The sequence below is a fragment of the Gallus gallus genome, chromosome Z, assembly GCF_016699485.2.
Source record: "Gallus gallus isolate bGalGal1 chromosome Z, bGalGal1.mat.broiler.GRCg7b, whole genome shotgun sequence".
Lineage (NCBI taxonomy): Eukaryota > Metazoa > Chordata > Aves > Galliformes > Phasianidae > Gallus > Gallus gallus.
This window is the reverse complement of record NC_052572.1, coordinates 8,632,465-8,656,372: the sequence shown is the minus strand read 5'-3', so window position 1 is coordinate 8,656,372 and position 23,908 is coordinate 8,632,465. Positions and strand designations below refer to the sequence as shown.

At 48.3% G+C, this 23,908-nt stretch overlaps 2 long non-coding RNA genes across 4 annotated transcripts; one reads left to right on the top strand and one right to left on the bottom strand.

Annotated features, from left to right (window-relative positions):
* Positions 1-7,083: 7,083 nt before the first annotated feature.
* LOC121108638 lies at positions 7,084-9,262 on the top strand. Of its 2 annotated transcripts, none has more exons than XR_005843326.1 (3): positions 7,084-7,272; positions 7,393-7,474; positions 8,645-9,262. It is a non-coding gene; the product is annotated as an uncharacterized LOC121108638 (long non-coding RNA). The 2 variants fall into 2 exon arrangements; XR_005843325.1 differs by having other exon boundaries at positions 8,431-9,262.
* A 6,961-nt stretch (positions 9,263-16,223) lies between these two features.
* On the bottom strand, positions 16,224-23,560 carry LOC121108637. 2 transcript variants are annotated; one of them, XR_005843323.2, is made up of 3 exons: positions 22,464-22,908; positions 17,220-17,362; positions 16,224-16,362 (listed from the first exon to the last, which is right to left on the bottom strand). It is a non-coding gene; the product is annotated as an uncharacterized LOC121108637 (long non-coding RNA). The 2 variants fall into 2 exon arrangements; XR_005843324.1 differs by adding an exon at positions 23,432-23,560 and having other exon boundaries at positions 16,238-17,362; positions 22,464-22,754.
* Positions 23,561-23,908: the final 348 nt, after the last annotated feature.

The window sequence follows — 23,908 nt, the reverse complement described above, 5'->3', positions numbered from 1 at the left end:
AATGTCAAGTGTTGTCAACAGCAGAGCCTCATTTCAGAGGGGAGGTGGTCAGAAGAGGAGAAACACTTGCAAGAATCTGGGAAGAGAAAAAAGGAAAGGGAATTGCTGGCAGAAAATGGTGAATGCCACAGTCTGTCAGAGCCCAGAAATCCCATAGTTCCAAGAATGATATGTGCCTAATGAATGCTAATGAACCAGCCCTAATTTCCTAGCTGACTCTCCCTCTCTTAAGTGTAACATGCATTGCAAGACACCATCCATGTGGGGAGCCCTGAGTTGCTGGGGCCAGAAAACAAGTGCCAGGGACATGTGGTTAGGTGGACTGAAGGACAGCGATGCCAAAAATACAGGGAGGAGGATTGGGAAGGACCAGGCATGACCAGCATGGCAGCTGGGCATCAGGGAGATCTGCAGACCATTGGTACGTTACCACTGCCACAAGCGCAGCAGGCTGTGGTTGCACACACAGGCTCTGGTTGCACACACAGCCCCAGCAGCACTGCACCACAGCTGCCCTAAAGGAGCCTTCCTCCGGCTGCGGGATCGAGCAAACAAGAAGTGGGAAAAGAGGAATTTGTTGTTATCTGCATAGCTTTAATTGGTCCTCTTTGTGCTGCATGGAATGAGGAATGGGGATCTATAAATAATAGTAAATCTGTGCTGCTAAAGTCAGCGCTGTCGTCTAGAAGTGGGAAGGGACAGAAATAAAGTGCTTAGGCAATAGCAAATCTGGTGTGCTTCACTTTGCTGCCTTAGGCAGAGCTTCTCTGCTATACACACCAGGTTTTGTTGTTGTTTTTGTATTTTTCTAGAACCTCCTAAAGAAAAATGAGGTTATACTAGGAGTGTGGATGGTGGGAAGGGGGCAAAGATTCCCTTTGCCTTTGGGCATCAGATACCAAACCCAAGCAGTGTTTGTGTCAGAGGAGAGTTGGAACATCCATTCTTCCTTTGCTTTTCTAACAGGATGTGGAAGAGAGGAGAGGTGTCTTGATGCAGGAGGTGACTGAGAAGCAGGAGCCGCTGCTTTCCTACCTGTGGCCAGACAAGGCTTGGCCTCTGCTGTGTGTGTTCTTACAGCACTAAACAGTGACCCGTGTTTGCAAACACCTCTGGCTCCTTCATCACGCGGTCCAGGGCTCCGTGCCCCAGGGCAGCCTGCAGCAACCCCCCCCCCCCACCGTGCCCTGGAGATCTGCAAAGCCTCCGGACTGGAGGTGACCTGTCTCCAGCAAGGACCAACGGTTCCCTCTGCTGGGAGGACGGTGAAGAAATGCCTTTGAGCTCATTCTCCCAGCTGAGGAGGATGCATAAATCAGACGTCTCCTCTCCTGGAGTATCCTTCCCATTACCACCTCCAGAAACATCTTCTCCAGGCACCACCGTCCCCTGCCTTTCTTCTTGCTGCCCTGCTGGCTGCTCAAATGGGAGGACAATGTACACTTCCTGCCATTTAGTCACTCCATTTAGTGATGTTCCCTTTTCTTAAGCCCTCCCTCGTGATGGAAACAGGCCATTCCCAGGACGTGTCATCTTGTTTTATTTTAGTGTCCAGGGTAAAGTCTTTAACTTCCTGACTGTGGAGGAAAGCTGGGCAATGTAATAACTAAAATAGTGAAGAGCAAACCTATCCCATTTTTGAGATGTTGCAATTCTTTTTTTAAGCTCCAGAAATTGGGAGTTTTTAGTGGTTGAATGATATTAACAACTGAACAGAGTATCCAGCAACTCTTCTTCTAGATCTCTGGTTCTTAACAGGTAATTCCTCATTAGTCTGAGGCACGCAGTTCTGTTTCTCAGCATCAGATAAAATATCCTTTCCTGAGTCCTCTCAGCCCAAAATCTCATTAATTTTATCCGAGGTGTTAGGTGAGGATGTGCAGAATGTTCTCATCTCTTGACCCAAGGAATGAGGGACCAAATTACAAGCACTGGGAGGAAGAAGAGGAATAGAGAATGTGCTGATAAAGGAGGAAGAGGAAGGGAAGGGTTGGTGAGGAAGCACAGGATTTATCTTCCAGGAGAGACGGCAGCTCAGTCCAGGAGTGTGTGTTAAAACATCGTTAAAACACAGCTCAAGAAACAGCAGAGTCATTAATATTTCACCAACCTAAAGCAAGCCTAGTCCAGCTTTGCCCTTCCTGATTCGGGGTTCAGAAGCCCTGAGGCAGATTTAGGTTATTGTTTCCATACTGTGACTTGACTCTGTTATGGTGGCTGCAAGGAGCGGCCCATCGCCCCGTTGTCTCCGTGTGGCCTTGTGCAAGAGCAAAGCAATGCACCTGGGAAAAATCCCACACAGCTCTATCCAGTAGAGAAGTGCCAAGAACACGCCATCAACCTTGCAAAGTGGAGCTGGTGCAGACAGGTGTACAAAAGCCTTCGTATTCTTGCTCATTAGCAGTCAAGGAAGCAGGCAGAAAGCTGTGCTTTTGGGGGGAGAGCATGGCAGGCGATGGCTGTGCGCATTCACTGACTGAAGCCACATCTCCAATTCTGCATGCGGCCTCAACCTCTGGCTCAGATAAGACACAGAGCTGGAAACAACGCAGGGAGAGGTGACAGAACTGATCAGAGCCACCGAACAGTGCTGAACACCAAGTGACGAAATCAGTTAGGGTTCTGCAGCTGAGAAGAAAGAGCTGGATGGAGACATTGGGAAAAGCCTGACAGGTTAAAGGAGGTAGCAAATGAAGTATTTCTCTCTGCTGGTTCTTACAGTGCAAGGGCAAAGGAGCACCCAGGGAATTCACCAGGTACAAAAGGGTGCTTTTTGTTTTCCCAATAAGTATTCAAATTGCAAACCTTGCTGCCAACAGATCTTGTAGAGACAAGAGTTTCAACTGCTTCCACAAATGACTAAGCAAATTAGTGGGAAAAAGAGAATCCCATCGAGAGCTATTAAGGGCAAAAACACCACCGGAGAGGCTTGGGAGCAGGGAGAGCATGGCCATATGCACCCTGTCTGTTGTGCTTCTCTCCGAAACTCTCACTGGTGACAGGCGGCAGAAGGCAGATTTGGGAGGAGAGGCTGGTTCTGCCCCTTGCTGCCAGTCCTCGTGGGAGAAGCTCTGTGGACAGGGCTTGGGAAGAAGGAGGGCTAAGCACCTCTCGGGCTCAAATCCGGGAAAACCTGAAGCAACTGGCAGAGATCTGAGTTCTACATTTCATCTTAGCTCTTTAACAAGATGTGCCATGACTTTCAAACCTCTCTATAGCCAACAGAGACGGAGGCACTGTCAGAGGGCAGGTGATAAGGACAGCTGTACTGAGGCTCACAGAAGCCCCTGACAGCAGCCAGCAGCGTCCACCTCAGACAAATACATCAGGACAAATGCATAGCAGTGCTTCCCCATCACGTCCTCTCAGCTGTGCTGGGACTTCCTCAGCAACGAGCAGTACTTTCTTTGCGAACTCTGTCACTGATTTTGTGGCTACAAAAGGCTGCAGCGCTGTTGGAGAGTGATGGACAGTTGCCCAGCTGCCTGTTGAGTCCCTGCGTGCTGTGGATCTCTGATTTATTCCAGCTGGGCGCAGAGCCAGCAACGCTGCTTTGTCTCACAGCCTGTTGCTCCACATGAGCATCAGTGTGCAATGCCCAGCGTGGCGGCACCTCCCCGACCAGGCGAGCTCACTGCTGCCTGGTGCTGAAGGCATGGATCAGAACCCAGGAAGGCTCACACGGTGAGACCCATGCCACAAGCAGGAGGACAGGAAGGCACAATTAGCTTTGATATCTGCTGAAAAGTGGCAGATTAGAGCTCTGGTGTGCCAGGAAGGAACTGGGCAGCTGCTGACCAGAGAATGTCCCTGGCTGTGAAGCATCATCAGTTTCTCAGCCTGGAAAGGACTAAGAGTCATGGAAGTCCATACCAAGTGCTTGTCTTGCCTGTGGTCACCAGGCTACCCAACAGTGTGAGTGCTGAACAGCTTGGCTTTGTCATTAGAGACAGCACTTCCATCTAGGTATTTATTCAAGGCCTGTTCATCTTGGAAACAGGATTGCACAGAGGTCCTAGAGCCAAGGCAAACACTAAGCCCACATGGGCAGTAGAGGGTGTAAAGCCTTGCCATCCCAAATCTGGTGCAGTTTGTTCTTCATACAGATCCTGAATTTTAACAGGTTTTATTTGCTTGGATACTGTCTAGGCACGAGAAGCCTGCTGCCTCTGCCTGCAGTGAGCAAACCAGCCAGGCAGGACTTTGCAAGCTGAAGTTTGTCACTGCAGATGGACCTTAAACTCTATCAGCTGGAAGAGAGGGAAAGGCAGAGGCTCCCACATGGGTGAAGGGTCTCATTACCCTCCTCATTCTGGGATCCCCATAGTAGGCTGACTCCACAGCAGCACCAAGGAGCATATGGTAGACCCAGCAGCAAGCAATGTCACTAGCTAGAGGGAGAGCCAGACCCCTATACCCCCTGCTGGCCCCATCCCTACAGTGTGATCCAATTGCTGTGGTTGGAGCCAGGAATGCAGAAAGCACCTGGGGTGCCCATGTTTGTACCAAGCCATCCCTTCCTTGCGAAAGGCGATTATTAGGTTGTTCTCAGCTGTGAAGACAGCCTCGCTTCTCTCCTATCACTTCTGCCTTTCCCATATTTCCAGGAGATAATGATCTCATCTCCTAACTGTTGAAGATCGCTCCTTCCTCGCTCTTCCTCTCGCTGTCCCCCTCCTCTATTCATTATGGGATAGAAATGTTATCGACCAACAATCAGTAGATGTCAAAACAACCTTATCGCAGAATCCAGCTGCCAACATGGCCTAAATGTGCTTAGGAAATGCCAGTAAATTACAGGAGAGAGAGAAAGTAAGCGAGAGAGGAAACATTAGGATGAGCAGTGAACTGCAATTAGCTGCTCCACATTCAGAAGAAGCAGGAAATGTATGGGGGAAAGCGGGGCTATGTAGTCATTGATCTCAGTAATTAAGGGGAAACTGAGAAATTGATGATTTAATGGGGTTCAGCTGGAAGGAGAGTGTGTTTTGTGGGCCATGCTTGGGCACAGAGGTCTCTGCTGCTGGGCACGAGGCTTAGGACTCATTCTGACTTGATCACAGCATTAGAAGTAACCCAGAAGCCGGTTGGAACAGAACAGTCTTAAAGGTCCATTCCAACATAATCCATGCTATGATTCTTTGATTTTATGATTCCCTTCAAAGCACTTTGGCTGTACTGCTCAATTTGACACACAGTCTCTGGGAAGGGCTTCTCCTTGCATGGCCATGTCTAGATCATGCCCTCATGTTGACGTAGACATGTGCCCAGTCTTCTTTCTAAACTGCACGAATGCCAGTATTTGGGCTTAGCATGGCATCAAGGCAGATTTGTGTCAGCCACCTCTAAGCTCATTTCTCAGGGCTACCTCCTCCCTTGTCTTCTAATGCATTTTTCACCACCTGTGAGTGAATCCAGCCCCTGCTTTGCACTGTATCTACGTTTTCCATCTTGCACACTGCTCTCACATGACCACTCCTCCCAAGCTTCCATCCTGCACACACCCTGCCCGTGCTCTGAGAGAAGATGCATAGAATACAGTATGGAATAGAATGGAAAATAGGAGATGCTTCACTATTCAGATGCACTCTCATGATTTGTCTCCTCCATTGGAATAATCAGACCTTGTCTCCTATCCCATGGAAGATGGAATATGTTTTAAGGCTGTTTGTACCCTCAAGGAAGAGGTGTATACTGATACATTCCCCAAGGACAACCGCAGGTATGCTGCTTCATAGGCATCAGGTCTCTGTTTGGGAACCATATCCCTGATGTCCTGCAAGTACAGGCACTGCTTATTGCATTAGAAAGATGTCCAGGTCAGATTATGCATCACCTGCTAGATTAAATAATCACTTGCAAAATTCACAGCCCCTTGGAGATGTCAGTGTCTACTAGTACAAGATCATTGCTTGTCACTGCAGCTCTGCTCAGCTCATGATTTGCACAGCTAAGACAGGCTCCAAGAGGCATTGACCTATGTCCCTCCATATGCTCTCTGCTTGCGAGCAGCTGCTGCCACAGCCAGGAGCTGCATGGCTCAGAGATGCTACGCCTGCAGCCCTCCTCCCAGGGCTTTTCATGGCTGCAAAACACACTCACGTCCAGGATTCTCTTTAAAACTTGCACAATCCAGGTCAGGCTAGGACAGGTTAAGAATTTTCCCTAAATGGAGTACAGAACGAGCAGAGGATTGTCCATGGGGTCAGTTCCACACTCTTCACAGTGAGACATCGCTCTTTAAGAAATAGCAAATCACATCTATTTGGCCAGTGAGTGCTCTGAAATTGAGAAAGATGCTCAGGGTTTGGGAAAAATGCTCACCCTCCTCCAGGAGATGATGACATTTCAGTCTTTCTTATTAAGTTTATGTCCCAAGCCAGTATAACATGGAAGATATAAATCTCATTTTGCTCTCCTTTGTATTAAAGTGAACTTCATGTTGGTGTAAGATAAAGAGCTTATAGCCCTGAGTGCCTTGGTTTTGTGCTGCTTCACCTGTGGCTGCTAGTTTCCCAAGTATGTCATGGTCATGGGCTGTTCACCTCCTGCTGGGGAACTGGAGAGAGACCAGGGCTGAAGGTGAGCCTTCACAACTGACCTGAAAGGCATTGTTTCATAACACTTCCAGCCATCACTTGAGAGAAATGACTTGGCTGCACATGGCGCTGCTCATCAGTGCTGGCAAATGCCATCACCATCTGGACATTGTTTGCTGCCATGCAGACCATCAGGGTCCTGCAGGCCTGTGCGGTTTTTCCCCTCTCCTCCTGGATACATCTGGATTTACAGACCTGCCCTTCTCTCTTCCTTATGCAGCTATGGATGTAACAGAGCTACTGGTGAGCCTGGAGCATCTTTGCTACAAAGCTGCAAAGCCCAGTGAGGTAGGAGGCGAGCCCCTGTCTGTCAGCCACAAGGAGAAGAAATACTCAACACCCTGAGTCTGGATAACTTCATCCTCTCTTTCGCTGTATCCTCAAGCCCAATGCCTGCAAGTTTGACTACACCCAGCCGGGGCACCAGCTGGGGTCCTGATGTGAGCACTGCTTTGTGCTGTCACAGAGGGGCTCCATGGCCACAACAGCCTTCAACAGCTCAGAAAATCCTCTGCATCCCCAGGGTCAGCAGTGCTGCCTTATTTCTACACTCCCTGGAAGTGATGATGTCAGGATCAGGGCACATGGGAATCCACCACCCCCTCCCTGCTGCCTCCTGCAGCAGCTCTCCTGCCCTGTGCAATTACCAAAGTGTCACTGCTCATTTGGACAGGTCTGCTTTGCGATGAACTTGCATAGTCCTCGAGGGACTCGAAAGTCAAGACAATTTCAGAGGGAAAGTAGAAACTTCCACTTGTAATTTTCTCATTCTTCCCCATCCACTCTCTTGCAGTGATGGGAGGGTGGAAGGAGAAGGAACACACGACGTGGCTGAAATACATCAAACCCAGAAGCTTCATTAGCCATGCTCCAGAGTTAGTATTCAGACTGTCCTGGTTCTCCGAGGGTGCTTTTAGTTGGCTGAAAGCTTTTAAGTGCAGAGCCACTGGATATTGTCCAAATTGTGTGACTGTGATGCTGTCCATGACCTCCTTCAGGCTCCATGGACTTTTTGCCTCCAAGGTGAACCAACTGACCCGTAAAATCAATACTCTGTGACGATGTATTTAACTGAGTGCTCGTCTTGAGCCAGGGTTTCTAAGACATAGATCTGCTAGGTATTTGTGGGAGAAGACAACTGGGAGACAAGACTGAAAAGGAAGTAAACATTAACACAAGAGGGAAAGAAGATTTTGTGTTGTTGAGTAGAAATAGCACAGCCTCCCTTTTTGCTCCAGGAGCAATCACATACTACTGATGTGTAGCCTGGAAGATCCAGTGACCATGGATCTTTTCATATGTTTCACAATCATTCTGATGTCTGAGCAGTCACTTGGGAGTGGGGGACTCAAAATCCATCTCTCATCTGCTTCACCTGTATGCTATGTAGATACACATGAGACACAATCTGCAGCTGGTGTCCATATCCATTCCACTTCTGATGTCTGCCCTGCTTTGGATAAACCATTCATTATTTTCTATCCTTCCTTCAAGGCTTCTAAATTTACTGATTACAGTGCTTGTTTGACCAGTGGGAGCCTAGTACTCAAATCCCTGACTGCACTGAATGGCAGAATGGCTTGGGCTGGAAGAGACCTCAAAGCCCACCCAAACCCAACCCCCACCATGGGCTGGTTGCCCCCCACCAGCTCAGGCTGCTCAGGGCTCCATCCAGCCCGGCATTGGGCACCTCCAGGGATGGGGCATCTGCAGCTGCTCTGGGCAGCAGTGCCAGAGCCCCACCGACCTCTGCGTAAAAAGTTTATCCTATTTCCCACCTGCAAACCTGATAGATGGTGGCTGAAGTGATTTTCCTATCTCTTGTCCCTAGGATCTGCAAAACCTTCAAAACTCGATTGCTCTATAAATTTGTAAAGATGCTGTGACACCAGCTTAACACAAGCTGAAGTCCCTGTAGCAATGAGTGCTACTTGCAAGCAGTAGGAGAACACAACAGATAGCATCTCTCCAAAGACAACTTAAGGCAGTGGAAGTGTTGTGCCTACGTGTCTGCTCTGATTTTGTATTAATTACTACTATTACAGCAGAACCCAGATGAGATCAAGCTCTCTCAGATACAACAAGGGACCATTCTTGCTGCAAGTCTCCGTTCTCATTTGAGTGACCAGACTCACCGTCTACCTTGCAACAAAAAGTAACGAGGAGTAATAAGTCCGTAAGCTAAACAAGTGAAAGGAGCAGCTCAGCATGGCCCCACATGCCTCTGCTGAAAGCATTTTGGAGAGTGAAGCACTTCAGAAGCCAGCCTGTGAGTTTGCACCTTCAACCTGGTCCTTTCCCAATGGAGAAAAATCTCATTTTCCACAGCTAATTGATGCACAGAGCCATTCGGCTCATTGAAATTATGGAGAATAAAGGGTTTTTTTTTTTTTTATAGGCTATCTATTAGCATTTTTAATTTGCTACATGAGGTAAGTTTTAAAAGGTGCCAGAGAGCAGTTTAAGAAATTAGCTGTTCTTAGCATTTTCTCCTCTTTCTGCCTGACTTGGGTCCTCAAAGCCTTAATTAAAACCAGGGAGCACTTCCAGCATGAGGCACTGCAGACGACACGCAGCAAGGCAAGTGGAAGTCCTCCATGGAGCACCATGGGGACCTCTGGTAGGACTGGGAAGTGAAAGTGCAATTCTGAGAATAGTCAATTTCAGGGCTTCCCCACTTGTAGCCTCACCTCCAAGCGCTGTTTCTGGGGTGGTGTAAATGGGAGTGCTGCTCTGTCCAATAATGGAGTCATGAGGTGTGGAGTGATGGTCATCTCAGTCCTGTTTAGGAGGCATGTGGGCTGAGAAGCTCTCGCAGGAGGGGCCCTCGCTTGTCCAGAGAGGCAGGCAAACATCGTGCCAAGGGGCGTGAGAGTGCTGGGGTTTCTCTCCTACTCCCTTACACCAGTGAGTCGATATATACACTGACTGGACGCATTTCCCTGCTCTCTACCCATTACTGCAAAATATTTCTCCTCCTCCTGACACCCACTGTAGCCCATAATGCTAAACAGCAGCATCGCCAGACACTTTGGTGTTCCTGGAGGAAATAAGTGGTTCTGCACAGCTCTGCGAGCACAGTGTGTCATGATATGCTGTGGGAGGGAAGCTTTCCGTAGTTGGGTCACACAAGGCCAAGAGCTCAGTTAAAGAAAGAACAAATACCAGGTTGCAATGATGAATACGTTGCCAGAAAAATACAAGGGCAAGCTTACAAAATTGTACTTACTATTAAGGTTCCTCCTTGGCTGCTTCAGCACCTCCTTAGTATTCCCCCTCATTCTAGTAGGTCAAGTGGTGGTGAAGGGGTGGTGGTTGGATTGGGTGATCGTAGAGGTCTTTTCCAGTCTTAATGATTCTATGATTGCTTCAGATAACCGCTGTCTTACCCTCCCCTGAGGGCATCCAAGCTCACAAAGTAGGGGAGACCACGCTGCAGTCAGCACACATCCCAGCTGCAGCCCCTATCATGTGATTAAAGATAGCAAGCACATCTCCACCTGCTCAGCACAGGCCTCATCCCAGCACTGCCATCTGCACCAAGGCAGGAAAAGAATGAGGAAGATGGAGGAAAGAAGAGCAAGTTCCTCTTCCAGCAAAACTTTTGGAGGGCTCTGTGGCTGGGCTATAGCTCCCTGGAGCTTCTCCCTTGGCCACGTTCCTACTGCTGGTTTATGTCGGTGAATAAAAATGTAGCATGGGAGAAGGATGTTCATGGAAGTAAGTGCTGGCTCAGCTGGGGACAGAAGAGGGATCTTCTTCCTTCTGCCTCACCAAGCAGCCATGCACAGATGCGATGCTGTCCTTTGAAGATTGGTCGCCATGACCTCAGAGGAGGGGAAAATGTAGATCGGTTTGTTCCAGATGACTCCACCTGTTGGAATCAAAGGACAGAGTGTGGCTGGAAATGCTCACAACGTGGATTTACAGGCTTTGGATGGTAGCTGTCACAAGCCGCCTGTCTGGCAGTTACTGACTGAGCAGGGAACATGAGCATGGTCAGGGCCACACGGAGCCATCACCTTCCAGGACTGATTGCTTTAGCTGTAGCTGAAACAGCAGCTTTAGTTTGTCTGCAGTGAAAGCCTCCAGATTCAAGCCTCACTGTTCCTGTGCTCAACTGCCGCTGAAGCGTAGAGGTTTGACTAAATAGTAAGGAGGTTATCCTCACCCCATCCTCATCTGGCAGCAGTCAGCAGTGACTCCAAACAATCAGCCTGAAATTCTGTGCTGGATCCCACCAGGTTCTCCATCACCAAAGTGGTGTGAATCTTCTTAGGGAATGGCCTTACATTGTGCCAGGAGAGATTCAAGTTGGATGTTAGGAGAAACTTCTTCTCTGAAAGAGTGGCCAGGTGCTGGAACTGTCTGCCCAGGGAGGTGGTGGGGTCACCATCCCTGGAGGTGTTTAAGAAATGTTTACGTGTACTGAGGGATGTGGTTTAGTAGGAAATATTAGTGGTAGGTGAACGGTTGGACTGGATGATCTTGGAGGTCTTTTCCAACCTTGGTGATTCTATGATTCTGGAGAAACTGGTGCATCTTCTGCTTTGGGGCATTCAGGTCTGATGGTTTCAAACTGCTGGAGACTCTACTTCTGTCTTGCTTCATAAAGGCTTTCACCTGACCTTTCTTCTGTATGCAGGCACTGAATAAGAGTACAGAGATGCCACTCGTAAGTCAGATCTGCACAGAAGCACTGCACTCATCTCAGCAGCTTCCTGCTGGCCCCATGCAAGGGCTGAGCAGGAGAGGACCCTCTCAGGTGTCTCCTTGCGGCATGGAAGAGAACATGCAAGGATAGCTCTGCAGAGGCTGTGCCTGGTGCTGCTGTTAGGCACGGGGCAGCCAGTGCTGTGAGCAGGAGATTCTGCACATCCCACAGACCGGGAGCCACGCTGCACGTAGCTGGGTACCATCTGTTCCTGCCTTCCTGCCGACTGCTCATCCCTCTCACATCCACAGGGCTCTTGTTAACACAGCGCTCTGCTGATCCAACTCTGTAGTCATGCTGGGTTCAGCTTTCCTCTCCCTCTTCTTCCTCCAAGGAGTCTTCAGGGGGTTACTTCTCCCCCAGCTTTAATTAACGCTGGGGAGAAAGTGACAACAGCTCTTGGCTGATTGTGGTGGGAAGGAGACCTAATAAACCCCGGGAGAGGAGGGCTGACTGCAGAAATCAGAGTAGTAAAGTCAGAACCCTCTGAAGCAAGGTTGAGCTCTGCAGCCAGTTAGTATTCAGATGGAATGCCGTGCTGTTACAGACAATGCATTAACATCAAAGCTGCTGGGTCAGCGGTTTTAGTTAAGTGATATATTTGGTATTGTATTTTTATTGTGTGTTTTTTATGCCATGTTTTTATTTTTATGTTTTCATGTTCGAGTTTTTGCAAGAATTTAGTGCTGCTGAAAAGCACTCTATCGACAGAGCCGGAGATTGAAGCCCTCTGTCTGTACTCAGAGAAGGCAGCATGCTGGCACTGTGCTGGCAGTCTGCCCTGGCTTCACTTACACTGTACGCTGGTCCTATCTCGTGCTGGCTATGCCAGCAGCAATGGGTGAAAATATGTATTTCTGGAGGTCCAAGCTTGGCTAAAGTACTCTGAAGCTGAGCATCCTGAAATCCTCATGCTCCCATACACCACTCTGCCAGATGGAGTCACATCACGCTGGCATCAGGGCAATGGGTGTCAGGGATGCTACACAGCCTGCAAGCCGAAAGTCAGGGTTCAGGAAATCCCATCTGCTGGGAAGAAGTGAAGTCATCAGCTCCCCTCTCATAGGACCAAAATCTGTGCAGAGATCAGGCTTGGTTGTGCAGCAGGCTGGTGATATGGTGATGTCCCATGTCTCCTTCAGTTTTGGTCAAGGGCACGTGGTGAAGCAAGTCACAGGTGCCATTCCAAGCCTCTCCTCCCTTGCTCCTCCCCTTTCCCAGCACATCGCCTTCCCTGGTGCTCATAAAAAGCTGAATTGACAGCAGGGGAGAGGATTAACCTTTGCCACCTGTGTAGGCTGCAGCGTACAAATACTTCTCTCCAAAGCATCAAGTAATAAATGAGACTTCATCTTTGTCAAACACCTTGGAGTCCATTTGCCATGTCTTCCCAAAGGCAGCACAGCAGGGCTAGGCAGTGTGTGAAATACAGGAGGGCCATAAATCTCTCCGCCACTGTATGGGCATTTTACAGCTTGCAGTTTTCACTGAGAAGTGGCTGTAAATAATGGAGGGGGAAATCTGCCACCTGTCTCCAGGGGAGGATTTATTTGGGTGTAAGTGCCATAGATCTTCATATGTATGCTGCTGCTGTAAATAAGCAAAGTTTAAGCAGTGACCGGAGTCTGTCTCTCTCTCTCCTGTACTCTTTCTCTCTTTGCTATTTCACCTGTTTGTTCCCCTCTGTTTCCCTGCTGTTACAGACTACGGCTCACTCCTGAGGTGGGCATATGCCTGGAGAGTCACTCGAGGAGGAAGGAAGTGGGTTGTTGTGATTGATTATACATTTTGTTTTCGCATTCAGCCCATGCAAAGGATTCAAGAGGAAAAGAAGCTGATAGTTAGGATTCAGGACCCGCTGCTGTGTACTCTTCAAATGCTCCTTTGAGTTCTTGGTTCAGGATTTTAATGATGCAGTTATTCTTGTGCAGAAGCATATGGTTTACTCCAGTCTTTGCTGTGTTGCTGCACGGCCGGCGCGTTTCAAGTCACTGTGCTCAGGGAGCTGCTGAGAGTATCTGGAGGGAAGTTAACTATTTGAAGACCTCTGCAGGCACCGAAGCTGTCAGCCCACAGAGCATGCAGGGGACATCCCTGAGCTGTGACATGTCCCTAAGCCACTGTGGCAAAAGGTGAGCACTGTCAGAACTACAGGATGCACCTCATAGGCACTGAGCCAAGCTGGAAGGTAAGACCATGCTTGTGCAACTTCATCTGTGGGGACAGAAAAGAGCCTGGAGAAATCACTGGCAGTGGGCATCGCAAAGCAACGTGATTCTTTTTCTTAACTTTTGTATTCTTCTAGGATCCTAACATTCAAAGGGAGCACAGGAGCAGTACTCAGTCTGTATCTGCAACCCGCCATCCAGCTGGTTGCTGTTCTCTGCAACCAAGACCCAAGCAGAAGGTGACCTTTTCCTTAGGCTGCTCAGGAGAGTAGAGAAGCAGATCTTGGACGCACCTCACTGCAGGCTGTACGAGGCTGCCTCAGGCTGTGCGTTGGAGGAGGAACGCACAGCCCCTGGGTTCTGTCATTAAGAGGTGGTTTCTGCTGCTGGCACCACTGCAAGAGACCCACTCAGCATAAGCCATCAGTCACTGTCAATCCAGAAGCATCCTTCTTCCACGCCTGGCTCCACATGTTCCTCCAGAGGCTCCCTGAGCGCCTCTTAAACTCCAGAAGAGGAAACACTGTTGTGCAGCCAGAGCTTTCCAGACGCTCGGGGGCCCATCTGATCCGTATGCAGCTCTCAGCAAGCCAGAAACCAGAAATCGTAGTTGTAACAGAAGTACTCACCCCACTGATGGGGGTGAGAGCAGATCCCCATCCATCCCCACCAGCTTGGCACTGCATGCCTTTGCAGTAGAAAGGCAGACCCAATTCAGAACAGCTCGTAGCACTCTTTGTGTCGCAAAATTAAGCTCTGCCCTTCCCTTGCCCTTCGATATCATTATAAATTCTACCCTCCCTCCCTGCCCGCCCAGCATCTTTCAGAAATCAGTGGAGAAACAAAGAGCCGAGGACAACAAGGCCTGGCATCCCGCAACAAAGGTCTCCATGATTTCTTCTGGAGATCCCCATAGCACGATTAGCATCTCTTTACAGCAGTATCATCTCTCCTTCCTTTGTGTCCCCAGAGGAAGATGAAATTGTCGCCAAGTGCCAAAGAATGAAGCTTGATGAATACTGAAAAGACGCTCACCCGCGAACTGGATTGCGTTGGTCTCAGGGGGGACTGGTGGGCAACTGCTCTCAATTAGGGTTTTCAGAAGCAGCCAAAGCATGCCGGATGGAGGCTAGAGTGAAAAGAGGGAATACTGGGGGCTAGAGGCAGGAGGGGAGGGCAAGAAGCAAGGATTGCATTAAGGAGGAAACACAAACGACATGGGCCGAGGTGCAGGCACATATCTGACTTCCTTTGCTGCCACAGACTCAAAGCAGAAGTGGTCTCAAGGTGCTGGATACGGGTGGTGGGACACAGCCCTGCCCCACGGCTGTGCTTGCACAACACAGGTAGCTTTAACCAGGAGTTTAGTAAGGCTTCGTCCTCCGCTTCCTTTGAGTCAAGGAGCTCATAGCGATCTCTGCTTCATATTTCCTTTCACTTCATCTCCATGAGCCAGAACACAGTTTGCAACAGGGAGAATTACTATAGCTTATTTACTTCACCTCCTACCTCTTTTATTATTATTTTTTTTTAACCAGGAGCTGTCAAAAATGTGTTAAAGGAGGCTGATCTTCATATGAGGCTTTGTGAAATGATGTTTATATGTTCAAATCTGCGGACAATTTACAAGCAGCTTTGACTCCTTCTTCTCTCTTTCCAACAACTTCTTACATTGATGTTTCCTGCAGTGGCTCATTGTCCCCTCTATAAGCATTCTTGGGTAACTGGAGTGAAAAGACTCAATTAGAGAAGGGTTCCTTTGTGGGTCCTCCGAAATTATAGTGGTTTAAATTGCTGCCCAGCAACCAGGGCACTAAATTACAGTGCTTCAGCACTTGTGGCAGTTGCTGTTTCTCCAGTCATATGTCAGGAAATGATGGGTGCAAACAAAGAGTGCTTCACCAGTAGAAGGAGTGTGGGAGACGTGTAGGAAAGCCTTGATAACTGTTTTCAGGCCTCCCACCAACGGAGTGGCCATGTAACCCTGGCTACACTACGCTCAGAGTCTGTTAGAGATGAATTTGGATAGATCTATCTCTGGCCCCAAAGGGACAGACAGTTTAATGGGACTCAGCCAGCTTCCACAGGTGGGGAGTTAGAGCTCTACAGCTAGTCTTGGAGGTCCAATTGGAGCCCATCCATGAAGGTGATCCTCCTGGTGGAACTGAGTAGACTCAACATCTCAAAGCACTCAGTTAGTCCATCAACTCCCCAGTCAGTGCAGCTCCTCTCTGGTCTCCATGACCTCAAATTCATCTTCTACAACATGTCCTGGAGACTGTGAATTCATTCTATGTGTCTTATGCTGCGTTTAGATCGGGGTTTTTTGGTGCCACTGTGTTTGAGTCTGTGGTGCTCCTCCACAGTGAGAAGCTTAGGAAAAGATTTGGAGAAGGGCAAAAACAGCAAGCAAAGCAGTAGAACTGCAACAGTATGAAGAACAACCAAAAGGTTTAGATTTAAGAACTGCAAACCAAACAGTAAGTTGGAAGGAAGGGGTGTAGACTCGTCAGGTATTTGCCGTGCCTTAAAATGGAAGAACTAGGAAGCATCAAATGAAAATTACAGGTAGCAGACTGGAAATAAATTAAGGTAGATCTTTCTAAACGACATATCATTTGCCTGTAGAACTCCCTACTGCATGATACTGTTGATATAAAACATTTGCTCAAGAATAAATGATGAGAAAGGTTTGTGGGGAACCATCATTGTGGTTTTTAGCTACAAGGATACCTGCACAGGTTTGGGATGTCTGAAAGAGCTTTATTATCAGTGTCATTGCCCTTGGACTTCACAGTTGGTCATGCTCTAAGCTGGAAGGAATATCACCACATCCGTGTGCTGATGTTAGCTTGAGCTCAGAGCCGAGCTGGACCAGATCCTGGTGGGAAATAGAAAAAAAACATCAGCTGGAGCAGATCAGGAGTCAGATGCTGATCTGGGAACATGAAACAGAGCCTCTGATAAGTGGGATATTAAGACAGTGGCAGAGATCTGTTTGCTGTAGAAACTCAGCTGAGTCCTTTCCACCATCAAGTTTCCCCTAGTGGGACACTTTTTTTGCCCAAAAGCAAACCTCCTACATCCCAGCTGGCACCACCCAGAGGTGCCGCATCTCTTTGAACCCACAGGTTGGTGACATTTCATCACATCCTCGTTCATCGTCTTCCCCCGTCTGGACAGGACAGCCCACGCTGTCACAGCAATGACTGTGAGGTGAGAGCTGGCTTTTCAACTGCTGCGTTCCACTCTTAAAACATCTTGACAAGTGTCCAAGTATATTTTTCCAGCAGCAGTTTATTTGCTTTTGCTCACGAAGACATATTCATCTACAAAAAGAAGTCAAAACTTTCAAATGCCTGAAACACAAGAACACGGGTCTGGAAAGGACTTCCAGGCTTGCCAAATCCAATCCTTGCTGTTGCAGCCAATGGACATCATGATGCCCTTTTAGAGCTAGAATCCACACTTTCTTAAAAGCTCTTTGGATTTCTGCCCTCCTGCCTCCTACAGGGCGGCCACTCCAAACGTGATTGCTTTAATGGTTCAAAGCCCTCAACTAATTTCCAGCCTCGTTTATTCATGGCCAGTTTATATCCATTTGTTCTCGTGCCAGAACTGTCCTTTGGCTGAAATAGCTGTCCTCCCTCCATAGTGCTTACTCCTCGGACATATTTATAGAAAGCTATGGGAAGTATCCCAACCCCCCTCGTGCTCCAATCCCTCTGGTTCTCATACCTTTGTAGGCTCACCATCCCTCCTCAGAGTTAAAGAGCACGGAGTCTGCACGTGATTGTGTTCTGCCTGGGAAGTGGGGCATTGGTGCGGTCCAGAGAGAAATCTCATCCCCTCCCTGGGCCTGTCCCTCTCTCTGCACATTCCTGGAAGGAACAGCAGTCTCTCAGCAAGCATCTCTTACAAATCCTTACCCCAAAAGAGCTCCAAGATCAGCAGCAGCTTCCAGCAACAACAGCAGCATGAGAAGCAGCAGAAGAGAGAACTGAAAATTATCTGAAAATATGTAAATCTGCTCATTAAATAATTCACATGAATTGTCACACATGAAGGTGGAGAGGAATCTTTGCAACTGTACATGTCTTTCCTCCATCAAAGCCACCCTGCCCCAACAGCTGCCATCCTCTTTCATCCTCAGATTTTTCTCTTTCCTCTTTCCATGTTTCAGCCTTCCCTGTCTACTCCATCACCTGACAATGGGATTTCCAGAGTGCCATCAGCAGCAGCCAGCATCTTCCCCCACTCCTCTCCTTTTTGTCTTGCAGCACTCTGCCTTGACGTGATGAGGTATCTGTTAGCTGTGCCTGGACAAACATCATCTCTGGCTGTGACTGATGGGGATACTGCATTCAGCTGCAGCTAAGTCTCACCCTGCACCTACTCTGTAGTGTTTCCAGTATGACCAGGACTGTGGAGGGGCATGGCGAGACCAAAAACTTTGCACTTCTCTGAAGAAAAAGAATTTCTCCATTGAGAATTCAGAGTTGGGGATGTAGGTCTTAAATCCCAACTTACAGCAGAGGAGCTCAGGGATACTTGAAAACAAATAAAGTACCAGCAAATACTGGTATTGTAGGCAGAGATTTTAAGGAAAAAAAGTGATGTGAGAATCCATGTTTGGATGATGGATGTCTTATAAGGACTCCCTAGGCCAACCCACACAAGTGATTTATACCTATTTCTGAGTCACCAAGGTTTTTCCCACCGCCCCAAAGAATGATAGAATAACTAAGGTTGGAAAAGACCTCTCATCCAACCACCAACCCATCTCCACCATCCCCATTAAACACATCTCTCAGCGTCACAGCTCTGTGTTTCTTGAACATCTCCAGGGACAGTGAAACCATCGCTACCCTGGGCAGACTATTCCAGAACATAACTGCTCCTTCTGAGAAGACACGCTTGATTTAAAGCATCTGGTCATTTTCCATCTCTCTTGCTTCAGCCATAGCTTTCCCAAATGTAACCTCACTAGGGCACAGATAACTCCTCTCTAATGAAGCAATCCTTTGTTTTTTGGTATTCTACCTCACTGTGGTTTCCTACCAGTAACAGATCCTCGCAGTGTCCACACAGATGAAGGGACTCCAGCAGAGCAGGAGCTTTGCACAGAGCTATTTCCCCCTCCTGTGAACATTTTTCAGATGGGGGGAAAAACAATAAATAAAAAATAAAAATAAAAATAAACAAAACATCTATTCCAGAGTGGGCTAGAGCTGGAATAATAATCCTTCAAGTCCAGCTTGGTGCAATCAAAGTGTTTCACTCCTGCCATTGCAAACTGCTCTGCTCTCGCCTCAAACATTTCTGATACCCAGGGGTCGCATTTCTAAGTGAGCACTGAAAGAAATCAGCAACCCCTCGTTTTACAATTCCAAAAGGCACTGGGAACGATTGCTTTCTAAGATGGGAAATCCATCAAACCCAACCACTTCCCAAGGCAAGTTTTCATTCTGAGAAATCAGAATTTATTTATTATTTTGGATGGAAGGAAAAAAAAATCATAAGATTTCCTGAACATCTCCACACAGATCCCCTTGAGCCAGAGGATTTCACGGTGCTGTTTCCCTGTCTTCTGGCAGTGAAAGGCATGAATGAAATGAAGGGTAATGAAATGAATAAGCAAAATAAGAGACAGCTCTGGGATCAGATATCCCTCATCTGGGTCACTCCAAACACACCAGATTTGTTTCCATTTGAGCCCTGGTGTTTCTGGGCTATTCCTCTGCTGGCATCTGGCTCTGACAATACGTTATTTTCATAGTCTGATCACCGAGGCACTGATAACCTCACGAGGAATTGAGATGGATCTCAGCTCAGTAGATCTTCCCTCGCTCTCAGCGGGTATTTTCCCATCCGCCCTTTTACCTGTCAGTTATGACAGCAGAGCCCAAAACGAGGAGACTCAGTCACTTTTCTTTCCCTCTTTTTGGTGCTGTTTGTAATTTTTATTGAGAAGAGGAAGACACGCTCCATAAATCAGCCTGTGAGTTAGAGAGTGCCTCCACGGGACGAGGTGCCAGCTGCTCTTTGCAGGCGATAAAGCCGTAAACACGGCACTGCTTGAAGGAGCAGCCTGGGAGGCGGAGGCAAACCCCGCAAGCGTTTCACAAGACATCCTCCAAACTGTTTGAAGAACACCGGCAGGACTGTCCCATCACCTGCTTGGGTATGCAGGGGTTGGAGACATGCTCAGACCTTCCCAAAGGTCACAGCATCAGGCGTCGTGCCGGGTGTCACTCAGTATGCAGCAGGGAGGGGCTCCGCTCCTCTTCTGCAGGACCTTGAGTTGTCTGGTGGAAGGCCGCATGCAAATCACTGGCCAAGGATGTGTTTGTCATGTAATTAATATTAGCTCCCACACCAGAGCACGCTGCTGTCAACACGGAATAAATATTCCCATCAGGTTGGGGTGATGAAGATCTGAAGGGCTGGGATTACTCTGTGTTGGCCACCAGGGCACGGATCCTGTCCTGCTTCAAGGCAACCTATGAGTTGGAATACTGCTCATTTTTATTTCAAGAGTTTGGGTTGGTTTTTGTTTGTTTGTTTGTTTGTTTTTTAATCAATTTAACACAAGTTTTCCCCTTGGAAGCGGCCTGCCATTTCCCTTCTCTGGGTGGTGTTTGCACATTTGTCACCTGGAGATTTCCACCACGCTTATGTGCACGTAGGGGGAAGCAAGGGTAGATTTAGGTCAGATGTTAGGAAGAAATTCCTGTCTCACAGGGCAGTGAGGCGCCGGCACTGCTGCCCAGAGAGCTGTGGTGCCCCATCCCTGGAGCTACTCAAGGCCAGGTTGGATGGGGCCATGGGCAGCCTGAGCTGGTGGGGGCAACCAGCCCACGGCAGGGGTTGGGGCTCTAAATTCTCCTTCAACGTAAGCCATTCTATGCTTCTATGGCTGTGGTTCTTTGAACAGAGCGGCTGAGAACAGGTCTGTCCCAGCACCCAGACACAAGCACAGTGGTATGGCACTGCCATGCTCTGATTTTTCTGCATGGTGGGGGAAGGTAGACAGCTTGTTCCTCAGAAAACATGCATGGGGAGAGGGATAATGATCTTCCAGATGAAATCTGGCAAAACGTTTTCAAACTAGAGAGGGGATGTTTAATCACATTTGCTTGTGGAGGAGTCTGAATGTTAGGTTTCAGCAAAAATTCTAAACAAAATGTCTCCATTTTCTTCAGGATATATATATATATATATTTGTCTTTCTCAGCCCAGCATTGTGCCAGAGGGGCTTAGCGAGAGATCTCCATAGTTGGTTGAAACATTCTGGCATAGCCTTCACTCACAGCTTTTGGGGTTTGGTACTTTCTGATCGGGAGAAACGGACTGAGCCAGAGACCTGTAGATCTCTCTGTCCAACATATCTCCATTGGGCACATATCCTGCCCGAACCCAGAGCTCTCTTTAAACCCAGAGGGACCCCCCATGGTCCTGCAGGGATGGGCTGTAAGGATGTTCAGGTGTCTGTGAGCTGGGGATAGGATTTGCCAGGTGGGATTTGCTCCATGGGGACAACAACTCCAGCCAAAGTGGGGACCTCCCTGTCCCCAGCATCCCTCTCCTCCAAGACTTGGATTGTAATTGTGCTGCGAGGCTCCTAGGAGCAGGAGCTCAATTTCTCTGATGACAGCAAACACAAAATATTATGCTGGTGCTCAGACAGAGGCTGCCAAGGTAGCACAAGCAAGAAAGGTTTCATTTTTAAAAAATCCCCTAGCGAAGCAAAACCAAACCAAACAAATAAAAAAGATTATGCAAATACTTCGGAGAAGATGAAAAATTAAGCATCCCAAAACAGGAAATAATTCAGGCTTCTCAGTCTCTCTCTCTCTCTCTTTTTTTTTTCCCTCTTCCCTTGCCTTCATGGGATCTGAAACTGCATTTTACCACTTGTCTTGCTGAAATTGTCCCTGGCTTTTTCCCTGCCATGTCTCACATTTCCACCTCCCCCACCTAAAGAATGTGGCACTCTCTTTACCCATTGCCGTGCATGGGGCTCCTGTGCCTCCTCATCACTTTGGAGCACTCAGACCACTCCCAGCACATTTGAGCAGAGCTGGGGAAAGCGAAGAGTGAGAAGTCTCTGGGATGTTGCAGTGATCATCAGGTAGAGGAGGGGAATTCTGTTAATGTTCCCGAGGACAGCAAAGCTCAGGTGTAATGTGGTGGTAATTCACACGTAGAATCACAAAATCATTTGAGCTGGAAGAGACCTTTAAAGGACATCTAGTCCAACTCCCCTGCAATGAGCAGGGGTACTTACAACTCCATCAAGTGCTCAGAGCTCCTCCAGCCTGACCTTGAGGATCTCCAGGGATGGGGATGCCACCAAACCTCTGGACAACCTGCACCAGTGCCTCACCATCCTTATTGTAAAAAACTTCTTCTTTATATCCAATCTAAATCTTCCTGCTTTTAGTTTGAAACCGTTTGTCTTTGTCTCATCACAACACCTCCTGCTAAAGAGTCTGTCCCCTTCCAGCCCAAAGAAGATCCACCCAGGTGCAGCTCCATCCCTGCTGCCTCCTGCCCAGTGTGAGCAACAGGAGGACCACCCACCAAAATGCAGGACCCCAAAGGATGACTGCAAAATCCCGTTTTACAGAAAGGAGATGGAGTCCCAGATGAAGCAAGAATGTCAAACAGTGGTGCACAGTTCTCACTCTGCTAGATCCCCATTGCTCTCTCTGAGCAGTAATTTTGGTAGAAGCAATTTTATCACGGGGCAGCTTTTACAGCGTGGACGGTAGGTGCCAGCAGGTAGGAGAAAGCAGCTGTTTTGCTCTTGGCTGAGGTTTCAACCCCTGCATACAAACAGCCACTTCTGGCTGCACACGGAGCCCTGTGAGGCACAGTGACGTGCTCTGCCATGAGCACGACAAAGAGTGCACCAGGGAGCAGCTGGCAGCAGGATGGAGAACACAGCACCCTTGCATCCTTGGCCAAAACACTCACCTACATCTGTCTCTTCGTAATGCTTTTGGCAATGGAAAAAGGAGTTTAGAGTAGTTGACCTTCAGCAGCTCCTGATGGTCCCCTGTTGACTTCAGGCAGCTGGCACAAAGCTCTGCTCCTTGCCTGTAGCAACGCTTTCCAGCCTGGCTGCAGATTTGCCTCCTGGCAATCATTTGCCTCCGCTCTTTCCACATGTCCTCAAGGGTACCAGGCTGCCCTGGGCTCGCAGCTTCAGCCCCTGAGTTAAATACCCCTCCGGTATTTAACTCCAAGAGGTTTTGCCTGAAAGAGCTGACACCAATAAAACACCCATTGTACCCCAGCTCTCCTGCACAAGGAGGGGATAAAAGCAGGGGGAAAAATAAATTTATGCTGCAGATGAGAGCACTCCTGCTCTTGGAGGGAGATGTGTTTGGTTATCAAACACCATCCACAGGAAAGCGTCAGAGGAGATGCTGACTTAAGGTCAGGCCAGACAGATCTCAGTGGCTGTTCATGGCAAATTATGGAAATTAGGGGGAAGAATTCCATCATCATGAAACCACACAATGAATTCAGACAGGGAAATGAAACGAAGAGAGCTGCTTGCATAGGTGTATATACAGCAATAAGGAAATACTCTTGTGCAGCTCTGTGTAAGCCAGACCGACTCCCTTATCCAGTTCATTGGCCTCAAGACCAGCTGTGCAAACACATCTGGGGAAATCATGCAGGGACAGCAGAAATGGGTTCCCCTGTATGGCTGCTGGAGAAATGTTTGTGGGCTTCAGCCTGGCTCTCTCTGTGTATGTCCTGGGGACTTAGGGGCTGCTCGGTGCTTTGTTTTCTTAAGGCTTCTGGCAACTGCAATCTTGTGAAAAATCATAACATGTTTGTTTTATGTATAGCCCTTGTGATTAAATAGCTGAGCTGGAACACGTGAACCCTGCAGACCAAAAGGCCAGCAGAGAAATCAATAGATGAAACACCTGCTTGAAGCCTGTTCATTTGGAGGGCTTTGCCTCTCTCTTCAGGACAGGGAGAGGTTGAATGGGCCCTATTATGATGCCAGCACTGCTGCACCCAGAACCAGGCTCACAGCAGGCTGCAGGCCTTACAGTTTCCTCTGTAAACATGGGTTTCAGGGAAGGTGGAGGAAGGGAGGCTGCAGAGATCCATCCTTGTTATGCCTCCATTTGAGCACAAGAAAATAGACGAACCTTTAAATAAACTACTGGTACCATCTTTCTGCCTATCTCAGCTGCAGAGGCTCAGTTTGAATCTGTTAAAAACTTCATAGGCCTTTGTCATTTTGCATTGGTTTCCAGCCCTTTCTGCTGACTCTGAAAGGGTGTGAGAACCCAGCTGCTGGCCAGCCAGTCAAGGGAGCAGGGGGAAGTTTACAGCTTGCAAATTCTTCAGGTAAAGCATGCTTCTGCATCTGCTTTGTGTCAGGCCACACAGAC